Consider the following 15,000-nt stretch of genomic DNA (forward strand, 5'->3'; position numbering starts at 1 on the left):
GTTTGCAACGGCAACCAGGAACTATGCAAAAAAGCTAATATTGAAGCTTGATACAGTCATTTTGACCTGTCAGATCTTATCAAACCATTCAACCTATGCTAGCATGGAGTATGGACACTAAATGTTGATGAAGAGTGTATGGATATTACTAAGTGAAATGCCACATATATGTGCATGTTTATAGATGGGGAGAGAGAAAGAGAGAGATTGAATGTGATGGCATTTATTAAGAAGCCCCAACTTTTTCTTGATTGAGGAGATCGATGATAGAATGCATTCTATCAACGACCATTTCAAGTTGATGTATAACAGGAACAGCATTGTTTGTCCTACTGACTACCTTATGTAAGGAAACTTTTTAGGAAAACACCAGCATATGGTTTGAGGAAAATTTAACTGGTATTGCTAACTGCTTGAGCCACTAAATAGAGTTTGTTACATTGGCAAGCAAAGGTGATGTTAAATTGGTCAGTGAATTTGACTCATCTTCTTGAAAATATATTTGATTTCTGAAGGATTGCACAAGAAATGTTAAGTAATAACATGACAGGATGAGGAAAAAAAGTAAAGTTTTCCTCATATCATTCTCTACTCACTTAAAAATAAGGTAAGAATACATTAACTAATGTGATCCTAGATACACAGTGTCTGGCTAAAATGGGGCAGAATGAGGACAGAATAAGTTTGATCATAAGCCTCTTTGATCAGGACTGACAATCTGCTGTATGGTAACATAGCTAAAGATGTTTATTCAAGGATTAGCATAAGACAACAGACCTTAATAAGTATCCTAGATGACCCATCTAACTTAAATAGAAATATGGTGATTATTTCACCAACCCTCGAGAAACTGAACGTAAAGTCTTACTTGGTGTAATTTGAAATTCAAAAGCAGATGGGCAACAGTTAATTTATGAGGAAATTTTATTTACACTTCTAATTTCTTTTTTTTTTTTTTTTATGTCATTCAAGATTGTATATTTATAAAGCGAAAGAAAATAAGATATTTTTGTGAATTTCACTGGCAATTATTATGTTCAGTGAAATGTTTATAGACCTGAAAGTGAAACTAGGATTTAGAAAAGTCAAGACTGCTCCCACATGGTTGATCAATTTGTAAGAAAGAACTGCTAAAACTTCCTCTAATTATATCCTATAACTTTTGAAAAAAAATCCACACTTGATAAGGTAATCCTAGAGTTACAATTCAATACCTGAAAGAAAAATGGAATGGTCATGGCTAGAAGATCTTTGATCATAGTTCTGCTGGATCAAGACCTGAGTATAACATAAGCTACAAGAAAGATTGAACAAATAGTACGTGATTTCCAACAAATCTCAAACCTAGCGTCAGAAAAAGAAAATAAGTAAAAGACAGAAGATGAGATAATTCTGGATACAGAATATCTGAATAAACAAACAGGATGTGTATGGCTGGAATGAAATTGATCTTCAGTTAACTTGATCAATTCTGACCTGCACTTAAAGAACAAAAGTAAAGAAATGAAAGAGTTTCTACAAAGATATTTAACATGCTAGAAATAGCTGTTATATATATCTCCCTCAATTCATAGTATGTTCTGAAAGAAGTTAATACATGTTGAATAATACCATCATAGATACACGAGGAATGAATAAAAGATGGAACAGTCATCATTGATCATAGATTTTCTACTGGATCAGGAATTGCTTGTCTAATCAACAATTAAATCATATATCTAGTTACTGTATTATTTGCTCTGGAACACTAATATTTGATATAATATTGAAAAGCTGACAGTAGTGACTTCAATCACCCAACAGAACAAGGGTTCTGAATTCATAAGCAAGATCAAATAAAATTATGTAACATTCAGGCCATGCCGAAGAGTAATTAGTATCAGTTTCAAATTTTGGCACCAGGCCAGTAATTTCAGGGAAGCGGGTAAGCCGATTACATCAACCCCAGTGCTCAACTGGTACTCATTTTAATTTTATCAATCCTGAAAGGATGAAAAGTAAAGTCGACCTCAGCAGAATTTGAACTCAGAATGTAAAGAGAGAAGGAATGCCGATAAGCATTTCACCCGGCGTGCTAACGATTCTGCTAGCTCACCACCTTAAGAGTAACTAATACTGAAACAAGAAAAAGTGGTGAGCTGGCAGAAACGTTAGCACGCTGGGTGAAATGCTTAGTGGTATTTCATCTGTCGTTACGGCCTGAGTTCAAATTCTGCTGCGGTCGACTTTGCCTTTCATCCTTTCTGGGTTGATAAATCAAGTACCTGTTGCACACTGGGGTTGATCTAATCGACTGCCTCCCCACCCAACTACTCCCCACCCAACTACTCCCCAAAAGAAGTTTTGGGCCTGTGCCTAGAATAAAAGAGAATATTGATACAAGTAAAAATACAAATCTGTTCACAAAGAAATAATCAAAAATCCAAACTTGAGAAATAACAGTAGAAAATAAGAAGATGCTGAAACTTTTGGTTCACTAGAAGCTTAAATTACTGTTGTCATTATACAAGGCGCCGGTTAACAACCACTTGTACTATTACAGTCACTTCCACAATGTAAAACATTGACAAATAAATACAAGTACGCACATTAACTCATGGATATATACCCATTCACAAAGACACACATTCGTATTTATATACTGAAGATATATATGTATATATATATATATATATATATATATATATATACACGTATAGATATTTATGTGTACAGGAAACACATCAATAAATAGAGAGTAACAGGATTAAGAAGGAAGAAAATTAAGAACAATTCTTACCCCTTTGACTAATCCAAGCTTTAGTTTTTAATGATATGAAGCCTACAACACAAAGTAAAAACAGTTCTTCCCTTCCATACATGCATACAGATAAAAAAAGAAAATCATTAACATATGTATATGTGTCTTTGTGTATGTATATGTACACGTTTCTCAGTGAGTCTATATCCGGTTCAGTGTCTGTATATTTGATCAAGTTTGCATGTGAATGTATATAAATGTGTCACAGTGTGCGTTTATGTGTGGCAATAATGTTTGTTTCTTTTCAGTATTGTTACAGCAATTGACATAATTTTTTTTCCCCTTCTCCCGTTGTTTTTTTTATTTATGTATATATACATATATGTATATATATATATATCTTGTTATTGTTTTATGCTGAGAAACTAAGGTGTGTTGAATAAAGCATTCCGAAGTGTCTGAGAGCATATAGTTAATACACAAATACATATATGTTCTCTCTCTCACTCACACACACACACACACAAACTGTTTTACTTGTATGTGTGTGTGTGTGTGTGTTAGGTGCATGATGCTTGTGTATGTGAGAGTGTGTCTGAGTGTGTATGAAGAATATATTTATGTATAGTTGGCTATGTGGTAAGTAGCCTGCTTACCAACCACATGGTTCCGGGTTCAGTCCCACTGTGTGGCACCTTGGGCAAGTGTCTTCTACTATAGCCTCGGGCCGACCAAATCCTTGTAAGTGGATTTGGTAGACAGAAACTGAAAGAAGCCCGTTGTATATATTTATATGTGTATATATGTGTGTGTGCGTTTGTGTCTGTGTTTGTCCCCCAACATTGCTTGACAACCGATGTTGGTGTATTTACGTCCCCGTAACTTAGCGGTTTGGCAAAAGAAACCAACAGAATAAGTACTAGGAATACAAAGAATAAGTCCTGGGGTCGATTTGCTCGACTAAAGGTGGTGCTCCAGCATGGCCACAGTCAAAAGACTGAAACAAGTAAAAGAGTAAAAGCATATATGTCTGCGTAAATATATGTGTGTACAAATAAGAATAGTAGAATAAAAGAATAAAACATATCTAGTTCTTTATTTATTGGCTGTGAAGATAGATAAATGGCGGGAGAGTTCTACAGTTTCGAGCAAGAGATCTGTCAAGCAAAAACTCTCAGCTACTGCGTCACTTATGTGTCTTCACAGCAAATATAAAAGTACTGACATATGTGTAGATGCACATTTCTATATGTGTGTATACACACTCATATATATATATATATATATATATATATATATATATATCCATTATGAATAGTCACATATATATATTTATAGATACACACACACACATATACATAGACTTGTGTGCATGAGTATATGTGTGTGTGCTGCATGTGCGTGTGTATATATATATATATATATATATATATATATATATATATATGTATGTTTGTATATATATGTATATCATCATCATCATCATCATCATTTAACGTCCACTTTCCATGCTAGCATGGATTGGATGATTTGACTGGGGACTGGTGAACCAGATGGCTACACCAGACTCCAATCTGATCTGGCAGAGTTCCTACAGCTGGATGCCCTTCCTAACGCCAACCACTCCGAGAGTGTAGTGGGTGCTTTTTACATGCCACCATCATGGAAGCAAGACCGCTGCTCTGGCAGTGATCCTGCTCAGATGGTGCTGTTAGCACTCTACTGGCATGGGTGCCAGTCATCGAATTTGGTTCAGTTTCAGTATATATATAAACAAATATATATATATATGTATGTATATATATATACATATATATAAACAAATATATATATATATATATATATATATATATATATATATATATATATATATATATATATATATATATATATATATATATATGATCATAATCACTTAATATCCAGCTTGCACGTTACTATGAGTCGTATGCTTAGCCAGGATTTGACATGCTAGAGTTGAAATCCAAAGTCAGCTTTTGCATGATTTCTATGGCTCTGTGGATTCTTTCATGGCACTAGTACTAGTGACATTGCCATGTTACTCACAAGACTAAAATGCTTCTTTGACTGAGTGTGGATAATTAATAGAGAAGGCAGTGACTTTATGCCAGGTGTTTAGAGGCTAATGTATGATAGGGATACAGTATCATGTGTCTTGCTCAAGAGTAGATACTTGGCTACACCACATTATGCAAGGGTAGGTGGAAGTTGGTGGAAAGAGGAGAAAGATATGGTGAGAATAAGTTTTCAGAAAACACCATCAAGGTAAAAAAAGAAAATGAGTAGAAAGGAGGATAAGAACAGATTCTTGGAAAGTGAATAATTTTACAAGAGTGATAGAGGAGAGTGACATGATAAGAGATGGGGAAGAAGTGAGTGTAGTGAATGGTGAACTAGGATAGAGTTGTGGTTAACGGTAAATATGAATTTGGTGAGTGGAGGATGGTAAAAAAAAAAGCAGAAATGACTGAGGAAGTAGAAAGTGATGAGTGGTTGTACTAACCGAGTGGAGAACAGCAGGATTAATAAAACAGTTGGTAAAGAAAAATAGGGAGGTGTGTGGAGGTGGTAAATAAAAGAAGAATCTTGGGTGAGTGAGAGATATACAATAATAATTGTGAGTGTGTGTGTTTGAATGCATTGAAGAATACCAAATATTCAAAATTTAAACTTTTACAAAAAAATAAACGAAACTAATTTGTTTTTTCGTTTTTAAATGTACAAGACATATACAACCAAGCCATAACAAATATGACCAAACATGACCGAGTACTCATTCAGTATTGGTTTAAATTGATATTGACCTTCAACGAAGACAGATATCCAAATGCACTATTTGCTTATTGCATGTCTGTGCATTTGGATATGAATAATCTTTTAAATAGTTAATATGAATAAGGAGGTCAAAATGACAGGTGAATTGAGGTTAATGTAAGAGAATGAAATTGAATGCATAGCAAAACTATAAATGTGAACATATATGAATGAACATGCACAGCACGCACACATTCAATACTTCAATATATATATATATATATATATTTAGAGAGAGAGAGAGAGAGAGAGAGAGAGAGACACACACACATGCACAGAATGTATATACATTTATATGAATATTATATTACATATATATATATATATACATACGCACTCACGCACACACATACTTGTGTAATGTATGCCTCTGTCTACTATCTTTCTCTTCCTCGTTTTATATAGTTAAACAACGTCAACCAAGGTGTGGTACTGTTTGTTGTTTTATATGATTTCTCTTTGTTATGTTCGTAGTTTTTTTTTTTTTTTTTTTTACCTACTGATGTAACTGGTCTGACTGGTCTACTAAGGTATACAAAGACTAGACACATAGGTGAGCAACAGAAGTGAGAGAGGGAGGGAAGGGGGATAGAGAAAGAGAGAAAGAGAGAAAGTGTGGCATAGAGAGGTAAAGTGGATGAGAGGGAGGCTGACTTACTGATATGGTTTAAAGAAGAGGGAGGGGTGGAGGAGGAGGGGGAATGGTTGAGTGTTGTTGGTAGAAAATATATTAATTCTGAGAGAGGATGATGACAAAGCAAAGAGAGCATGTGAGCTGAGAAAGAGAGGAGGGTGTTATCCAAATTGATAACCGCATAAAGAGACAACTCTCTTCCTGTCCACATTGGGTGAGACAGAAGGAAGTTTAGTGAAAGAAACCGACTGATAAAGAAGGAAATTTGGGGAGATTTAAGTGAGTGATACATGAGGAAAAGAAAATACAAGTGTCATGAGAGAGAGGGAGAGAGAGAGAGAGAGAGAGAGAGAGAGAGAGAGAGAGAGAGAGAGAGAGAGAGAGAGAGTTATAGCAGAAGACACTTGCCCAAGGCATCATGCAGTGGGATTGAAGCCAAAACCATGGGATTGAGAAGCAAGTTTCTTACCACACAGTAAAGGAAAGGATGTAAGCCCACACGTTTTCATGTGAGTGCACATGTGCATGCATGTGTGTGTATGTGTGTGTGTGTGTGTGTGCGTGTGTATCTCCATGGCCTTACATTGTCACTGCTTGGGTAGTGATGGCATAACTCGGTTTCCCATAAACAAAACATCTTGCTCAGTGGTTCAATGTTTGAAGACATAAAACAATGTGTCTCATTGAAAAGAAAGGTTGGCATCAAGAAGTGCATCCTGCTGTAGAGTATTACCTCAGGAAGTCTTGTCCAACTCATGTCAGCATGAATAAAAGTGGACGTAGAACCTATGAGGATGATGATGAAGATGATGATGTCAAGAAATAACTGGACATCCACATAAATTTCAACATGCTCATTGCCCATTATTCTCTTTATTTCTACTTCTTTCTCCACCTTCCAAACCAAGCCAGCCATTATTTACAATCACAGTCTTCAAATACTCCAAGTGTCAAGTAATCTTAATTATTTTTCTTTCTATACCGCAATTAGAAGGGATTGGCATAATTTATATTCATCATTTCTGTCTTTGAACAGTTAATAACCAGACCATCACCGCTTCCCTCTTTTATTCAACTATCCAATATTAGTTGCATTTCTTCTGTTGTTCTTGTAATCATCACTAAGGCAGCAACTTCATCTAGATCAGAATCACCTAGCATCTTTATTATTCTTCTATTATATTCCAGAAATTCTTCCCTTCGAAAATTTCTCCATAAATTAATTAATCACCAACACAAAAAGTAAAGAAAACAGTGTGTTTCCCCTCAATAGCACCAGCAATGGCTTCAAAAGGTTCATTGGCAGTTCTGGTCATCTTGACCTGATATACAAAGTGCTCCCTCATGCATGTTTGAAATTGTCAAACATATTTTTCATGGGTCTGGTATATACGTTCTTGTTTATTATCTTAGGTAATACAAAGCATGGTTGACTGTCAAGTATCTTTTAGATGTAAAGAAAAACACACACACACACTCATACACACACTCATATGCACACTCATACATGCACACGCACAAATGCACACACATACACAACTTGGGACTCATCTAATTTGTTTCTTTAGCTGAACTCCTTTAGTCACAGGGACACAAACAAACCACTACAGTTGTCAAGTGGTGGAGGGGGACGGAACAAACATAAAGACATATGAACACACACACACGCGCGCACATACATACACACATAGTGTCTGTGTCAGGTATTTGTGACCGAAAATTTGCTTTCCTAAATTTGAAGATCTAAATGTCACAGAGGTCAAAGAGTATGCACCAAATTTTAATTTTCTCATTACTTTTTCAATTGTATCAACAGCATCATTATGACCAATGACACAGGAAACGAAAGGGCAACCCATGCTCTTTGCTGTAGCTAAGGATAGATGCAAAGGCTTAGAAATCCCCACATTCTTTGAAAATGACTGAGTGCTTTGTGTCCGAGGTTAGCAATGAGCTGAAGACTTCTAGAGGGACATGTTGTCTGTGGCCAAGAGACAAAACATTTTCCCAGAGTTTTAAATGTCATCAAGGATTGCCAAGTTTGTCCAGAAGTTTCAGAATATCAGCAGTAAAAATGCCAACAGGCTGATGAGTGCCATCACTGAGCAACTCAGTTAGACACTATCCATTATCAGATGTGTGATGCTTGAGAACATCAGGTGTAGTTCCTATAAGATGAGGAAAGAGCAGGTGATATCTAACGATGATTTTATCAACTTGATTTAAAGGCAGTATATTTCCACAGTTATAGCAACAAAAAGGTTGAAGTGACCATTGTTATTAGTAAATTAATCCTTCAATCAGCAATAGACACAAAAGCTGTATTATCTGCAAAAGCTAATAAAACTCTTCTCATCAGTGGTTGCCACTGTCGCCTTCATCTCTACATAAGAGTTTTGGTCAGAACTTGCTCAGTAAATATTTTCTTCAGTCAAACGATTTTTAAAGCCAAAATCTTAAAGATCTAAGTGAAAACCATTGCTTCATTTCTCTTTTGTACTCACTTTGTACCCAACATGCATCGCAGTGGCTACTTTAAACATTACTTTATCACATATACACACAAATATAGATATATATAGGTGGTAAGCTGGTAGAACCATTATCAGACTGGGCAAAATGCGTTGCAGCTTTTCATTCATCCTTACATTCTGAGTTCAAATCCTACCAAAGCTAACTTTGCTTTTCGTCATTTGAGGGTCGATAGAGTATTAGGGTTGATGAAATTGGCTTAACTACTCTTGAGTAAAAATATAAAAAAAGGAACCCCTTTACCAAGACATGTCAAGCCAGTGTGGCAGAACAAGGCTCATCCAACCAGTATGATCTCCAACTCAAATTCATGGCCTTCACATCAGACTCTGGTTGGTGGAGAGAACATACTGAGTCTTTTGTCTTTCAGTGGATTTAACATGGACAATCCAATCTCGTCTGTTCAGTATGTAGATGCAGTGTGGGTGAATAGTTATGAAGTTTGTTTTCTGACCAAGAGGTCCCAGGTTCAAACGCACTGTGTGACATCGTGGGAAAATATCGTTTTCTATTGTTTTGGATCAATGTATATTAAGTTGGTGATATTGGGTAAAGGGAATCCTATTCAGAGGCCCATGGGGTGGATTGTACGTGTTGTAAAAGAATTACAGCCTTGTCAGACACATTGTGACATGATACTGAAGCCTGAGAATTAAGTGTACACTTGTCTGTGGAATACTCAGCCTTTTGTATATGAATATAGGAGCAGGTGATGTAGTTGACTGAACAACTGAACTGTCATTATTGAACAACAGAGATACACGCAAATACACACATGCACACACACATGCGTGCATGCACACATGTACACACACACACACACACATACACACTCATGTTATTGACTATATATATATATACATACATATACACATACATACACACATATATGTATATATATATATATATATATATATATATATATATATATATATATATATACACACACATATATACATGCACATATACATGTTAAACACATCAATAAAACACAATCATACAAAGGTACACACATACACACAATGACACACACACGCACACACACGCACACACACACACACACACACACACACACAAGCACAGAGGTGCACATTAAACATATATTTAAACAATCATAAGTTCACAAAATACATTGATACAAATGCATTCCCACACAAACACAAACACAAATACACACACGCACACACTACATACAAACACACACACCCCCAACACACACACACACACACACTACATACAAACACCACCACCCCCTCAACACACACACACACATACACATACACATCAACTCCAACCTTTGAAATATTGCTATTTCCTATGTATGATATAATATCAAACAGGAAGAGCAAAGATTTACAGACACCAATAGACATAAACAAAATAAGCAGCATTATTAACAAAGTCATTTGGTTCTTTAATTCTTACTGAACTGAAGATGTCTTTGTAATTAGCAGGAATTATTTAGATTACATTCTGCACAAGAAGAAGGAAAGACAGTGATAAAGAGACATTACAATCTCTTAAAATTTATTCTTTGTTATTTTTCTTTAGTCAAATAATGCGATATGATGATGCAATCGGATGTGTATGAACGACATGAATGCATGTTTGTGTGCAATTGTGTGTTTTTGTATTTCTGTGTGTGTGTATGTATGTGTATGAATGCATGTGTATGTGTGTGTGTGTGTGTGTAGATATATGTATGTATACATTACATGCAAACTTGTGTAATATGACATATGTAATTAAATTATAAACATGAGAGAGAGAAACACACAAACACACACACACATGTATACACGTGTGTGTATATGAATATATGTGTGTGAATGTGTTTGCTTACACACACGCACACAGACATATACACACTCACACGGACACACACAGCGAGTTTTGAGTAAATTTGTCTTTGTACATAGGAAAACAGTGATACACAATATACCAATATATGCACATATATTGTATGTCCTTCATCTTTGGTGTATTTATATACACACACACACGCACACGCACACAACAGAATATATAAATATACATACACACCATTACTGAAACTGTAAAATATCTTGTTATATATAATCCAACACACACATACACACATAAACATACCAACACATTTAATTCAACAAATTACACACACACACACACACACACACACACACACACATATATATATATATATATGTATATATAAATACATATATACTCATATGAATATATATGCATTATAGATATATTACATATACATTTATATGATATATGCTCATATATAATAGATATAATATATATATATATATATATATATATATATGTTATATATCATAAATATATATATATATATATATGTTATATATCATAAATATATATATATATATATATATATATATATATATATATATATATATATATATATATATATAGACACACACATACACAAGAGAAACTTGCACATATCATTTGTCTCTTATTCTAACGCAGTATAATAGAATATTTTAAAAAGTTCCTGTTCTATAGAAAATTATTTAATCATAGTTTGATGAGTAATAACTTCTTAGAATTCTTCAAAGGAAATTAGTAGGTAAAATATTATAGGCAAATTCTTAAAAAATAATAGAAGAATTACTTCTGGAAATGAAGAGACACAGAATGTTTTAAGTTCGTTATTGCAATCGTCATTGTTGTTGTTGTTGTTGTTGTTGTTGTTGTTGTTGTTGTTGTTGTTGTTGTTGTTGTTGTTGTTGTTGTTGATGCGGTTGGGAAGTGGTTGAGTGGTAGCGGTATGAGGGTTTTGTTGCCTGTTGGTGTTATTGTTATTGTGTATAAAAGTATTGTATATGATGCTTTGTACCATATTAATTCAGTTATTAATTTGTTTTTAATGTTTTACACACACACACACACACACACACACACACACACACACACACACACACATACACACACACACACACACACATTTGTATGCCTATATCATTCTGTCTAATTTGTTTGAATACGTCTATGTGTTTAAGATACTGTTACATCTAAACTCACATATACTGATTTACATACATGCTTAGTTATGCACGCATACATATATATATACCTATACACACATACATCATAGTCATATACACGCTTGCTCTCACATATGCATATACAGAAATATACATACATACATACATATGTGTGTGTGTGTGTGTGTGTCTATGTGTATTATTCAGACACATCACTTTATGTATATTTGTATATATGTATATGGTATTTATATAAAATACTTATATATTTATACAGTCACATACATTTATATACATTAGCACACATGTAACTAGAAAGACGGATAGATAGTTAGACATATTGACACACAGATAGACTGACATATAATGACAGATTGAGAGATAGATAGATGGATGGATGGATGGATGGATGGATGGATGGATGGATGGATGGATAGATAGATAGATACATGGATAGATAGATAGATAGATAGATAGATAGATACATGGATAGATAGATTGATAGATAGATAAATAGATAGATAGATAGATAGATAGATAGATAGATAGATAGATAGATAGATAAACAGATAGACTGATAAATAGATAATTAGGCATAAAGACAGAGAAACAGACAGGTAGAAAAATAAAAAGAAAGAGAAATAAAGATAGAGAGAAAGAGGGAGAGAAAGTGCGAGAAAGAAAAGAGAGAGGGAAGTTTTAAACAAAAGACAGATGAATTTAGCTAATATTTTTTTTAATTAAAAAATAAAAATGAAATATAAAAAGAAAAAATGAATTGCAGTTTGTGTGTGAGGTGAGAAAGGAATGAGAAAAAAGTAGACAGGAAATAAATGAAATATAAAAATGAAGACAAAAAAAAAATGAAGAAAAAAAACAAAAGAAAACACAATAACCCCATAAAAAAAAACAGTATAAACTAAAAATAAATAAATAAATAAAATAAAACATAGGAATTATTAAAAATAAAGATGAATATGTAAAAATTTGTGGAAAGAAAAGCTTCGATGAGAACACCTGTAGATATTTTTAGAAAGTCGTTAGAGGAATGTAATTAACTATAAACAATATATATTCATTTGCCAACATCCGTTTTTGTTACCATTTTTCCCCTGAGGTGATATTGTCCTTTCTCCCTCAGAATATAATTATAAATATTTCTACTACTACTACTACTACTACTACTACTACAGGTAATCTTAGTTGTTGTGGTTAGTATCATTATAGTTATTAATATTGTCAATGTTATTAACTTTGATCTCAAAGTAACTAATATTAATGTTGGTGTTATTACCGTTGTAGTTGTTTTATTCACCATTAGTGTTGTTGTTGTTTTGTATAATTAATGCTGTTACTGTTACTGCTATTTCTATAGCAACTTGTTATTTTTTTCTTCTTTAATTATTTCTCTTAGTTTTTATTGTTTACTGTCATCATCACCATCGTCACCACCACCACCACCACCACCACCACCACCATCATCATCATCATCATCATCATCATCATCATCATCATCATTATCGACCTTGAGAGGATGAAAGGCAAAGTCGACATCGGTGGAATTTGAACTCAGAACGTAACTGCAGACGAAATATCGTTTCTGCCAGCTCGCCACCTTAACTCTGTAAAATGTTAGAGAAAGAAACCGAGCTGATTCTTGCAATAAAAATACCAGTACATACATCTAAGGCAACATATTTTTCAGGGGCCCTTAAAATACTATTGTGGATCTCCAATTAACTATTTTGTTACATGGACCCTCAGAGGCCATGTGGGCCCTGATTGAGAAAACGATCATCATCATCTGCAACAACAAATAATGATACAGTCACCATTAACATTTTCTTGACATGACATTTAACCATTTAGCATTTAAATAGGTATATTCGACCCGACCCAAAAATTCTACCTGTTTTATATTCAACTCAGTCACATCTGCCCTTTCACACCTACCCTCAAATGTCATTCGAGAAATAAACAATAACGTCATTGAAATCTTGAAGCTATGAGATAAGGCATGATTAAATCAAAACAATGTGGATAAATAAACATTGCATTCGACAGAAACAAGCAGCACAAACAATATAAAGCCCCAACAAAATCTATAACCTCCATCTGTATAAACCCTTAGGACCCTATGCCACTGAAGGGCCCATTATATGATCACTGAACATGCTAAGATCAGCTTTCAAATCTCCCTTAAAATCACACCCTAGCATTTTAAGGAAAAGACAAGTTGGTCACTGATAGAATTCTTTTGATTTGGCATCTACTTGATCAGGTTTGACTTCAGCTAAACACCATTTAGTACAACATTGCACAATGTGTCTTTTTTTTTTTTTTTTGAAATGGCATTCTTTGATTTGAAGGAGGTTTGATCACTATTTCTAGCAAACATAGGCATAGGAGTGGCTGTGTGGTAAGTAGCTTGCTTACCAACCACATGGTTTCTTTCTGGTTCAGTCCCACTGCGTGGCACCTTGGGCAAGTGTCTTCTATTACAGCCTTGGGCCCACCAAAGCCGTGTGAGTGGATTTGGTAGACGGAAACTGAAAGAAAACCTTTGTATATATATGTGTGTGTGTGTGTGTGTGTGTTTGTATGTCTGTGTTTGTCCTCTCAACATCACTTGACATTGCTGGTGTTTTTACGTCCCCGTAACTTAGCGGTTTGGCAAAAGAGACCGATAGAATGGGTACTAGGCTTACAAACAATAAGTCCGGGGTCGATTTGCTCGACTAAAGGTGGTGCTCCAGCATGGCCGCAGTCAAATGACTGAAACAAGTAATAAGAATATTTCTACTACTGTTTGTGGTGGTGGTGTGTTGGCATTACAACTATTATTGTTGTTGGTATTGTTATCATAGCGATGCTAATTTTACTGCAGTGTTTGAAGTTTTGTTGTCCTGGTGTTGCTATTGGTGCTTTTGGTTTGGTGTTGCTTTGGTTTTCTTTCCTTGTGGTGGCGTTGCTATTTATGGTGGTTGTGTTCATGGCGTTGCTAATGTTATTGCTAAGGTTGGGATAGTGATGATGTTGCTATCGTTGTTGTTGTTGCTAGTAGTGTGTTGCTATCCTTGTTGTTGGTGGTGTTGCTGTTATTATTCTTACCGTGATGCAATTTTCTTTTTTATTCTAGTGTTGCTATTTTTACAGCCATGTTATTCCTATGTTTGTTACAGTATTAATGTCACTATAGCTGTTGTTGTTGTTGTTAGTATTGCTAATGCTTCTATTGTTGCTCTGAAGAGTGGTGTTGCAAT

At 34.6% G+C, this 15,000-nt stretch overlaps 1 protein-coding gene across 8 annotated transcripts in view; it reads right to left on the bottom strand.

Moving 5' to 3' along the window:
• The window catches only part of LOC106876779 (uncharacterized), a 786,971-nt gene that overhangs the window by 691,907 nt on the left and 80,064 nt on the right, over positions 1-15,000 (bottom strand). Inside the window, exon 1 of one of the 8 annotated variants that reach the window (XM_089364785.1) lies at positions 2,780-3,189. The exons of 4 other annotated variants lie outside the window; for them this stretch is intronic. The gene's annotated coding sequence lies outside the window, so the exon portion shown is untranslated. Of the gene's footprint in view, positions 1-2,779; positions 3,193-15,000 lie in introns of those variants that run through there. 3 more of the 8 variants (XM_089364788.1, XM_089364791.1, XM_089364782.1) reach the window with 3 other exon arrangements.

Source organism: Octopus bimaculoides, chromosome 16 (assembly GCF_046866305.1).
Source record: "Octopus bimaculoides isolate indiv1 chromosome 16, ASM4686630v1, whole genome shotgun sequence".
Classification (NCBI taxonomy): Eukaryota; Metazoa; Mollusca; class Cephalopoda; order Octopoda; family Octopodidae; genus Octopus; species Octopus bimaculoides.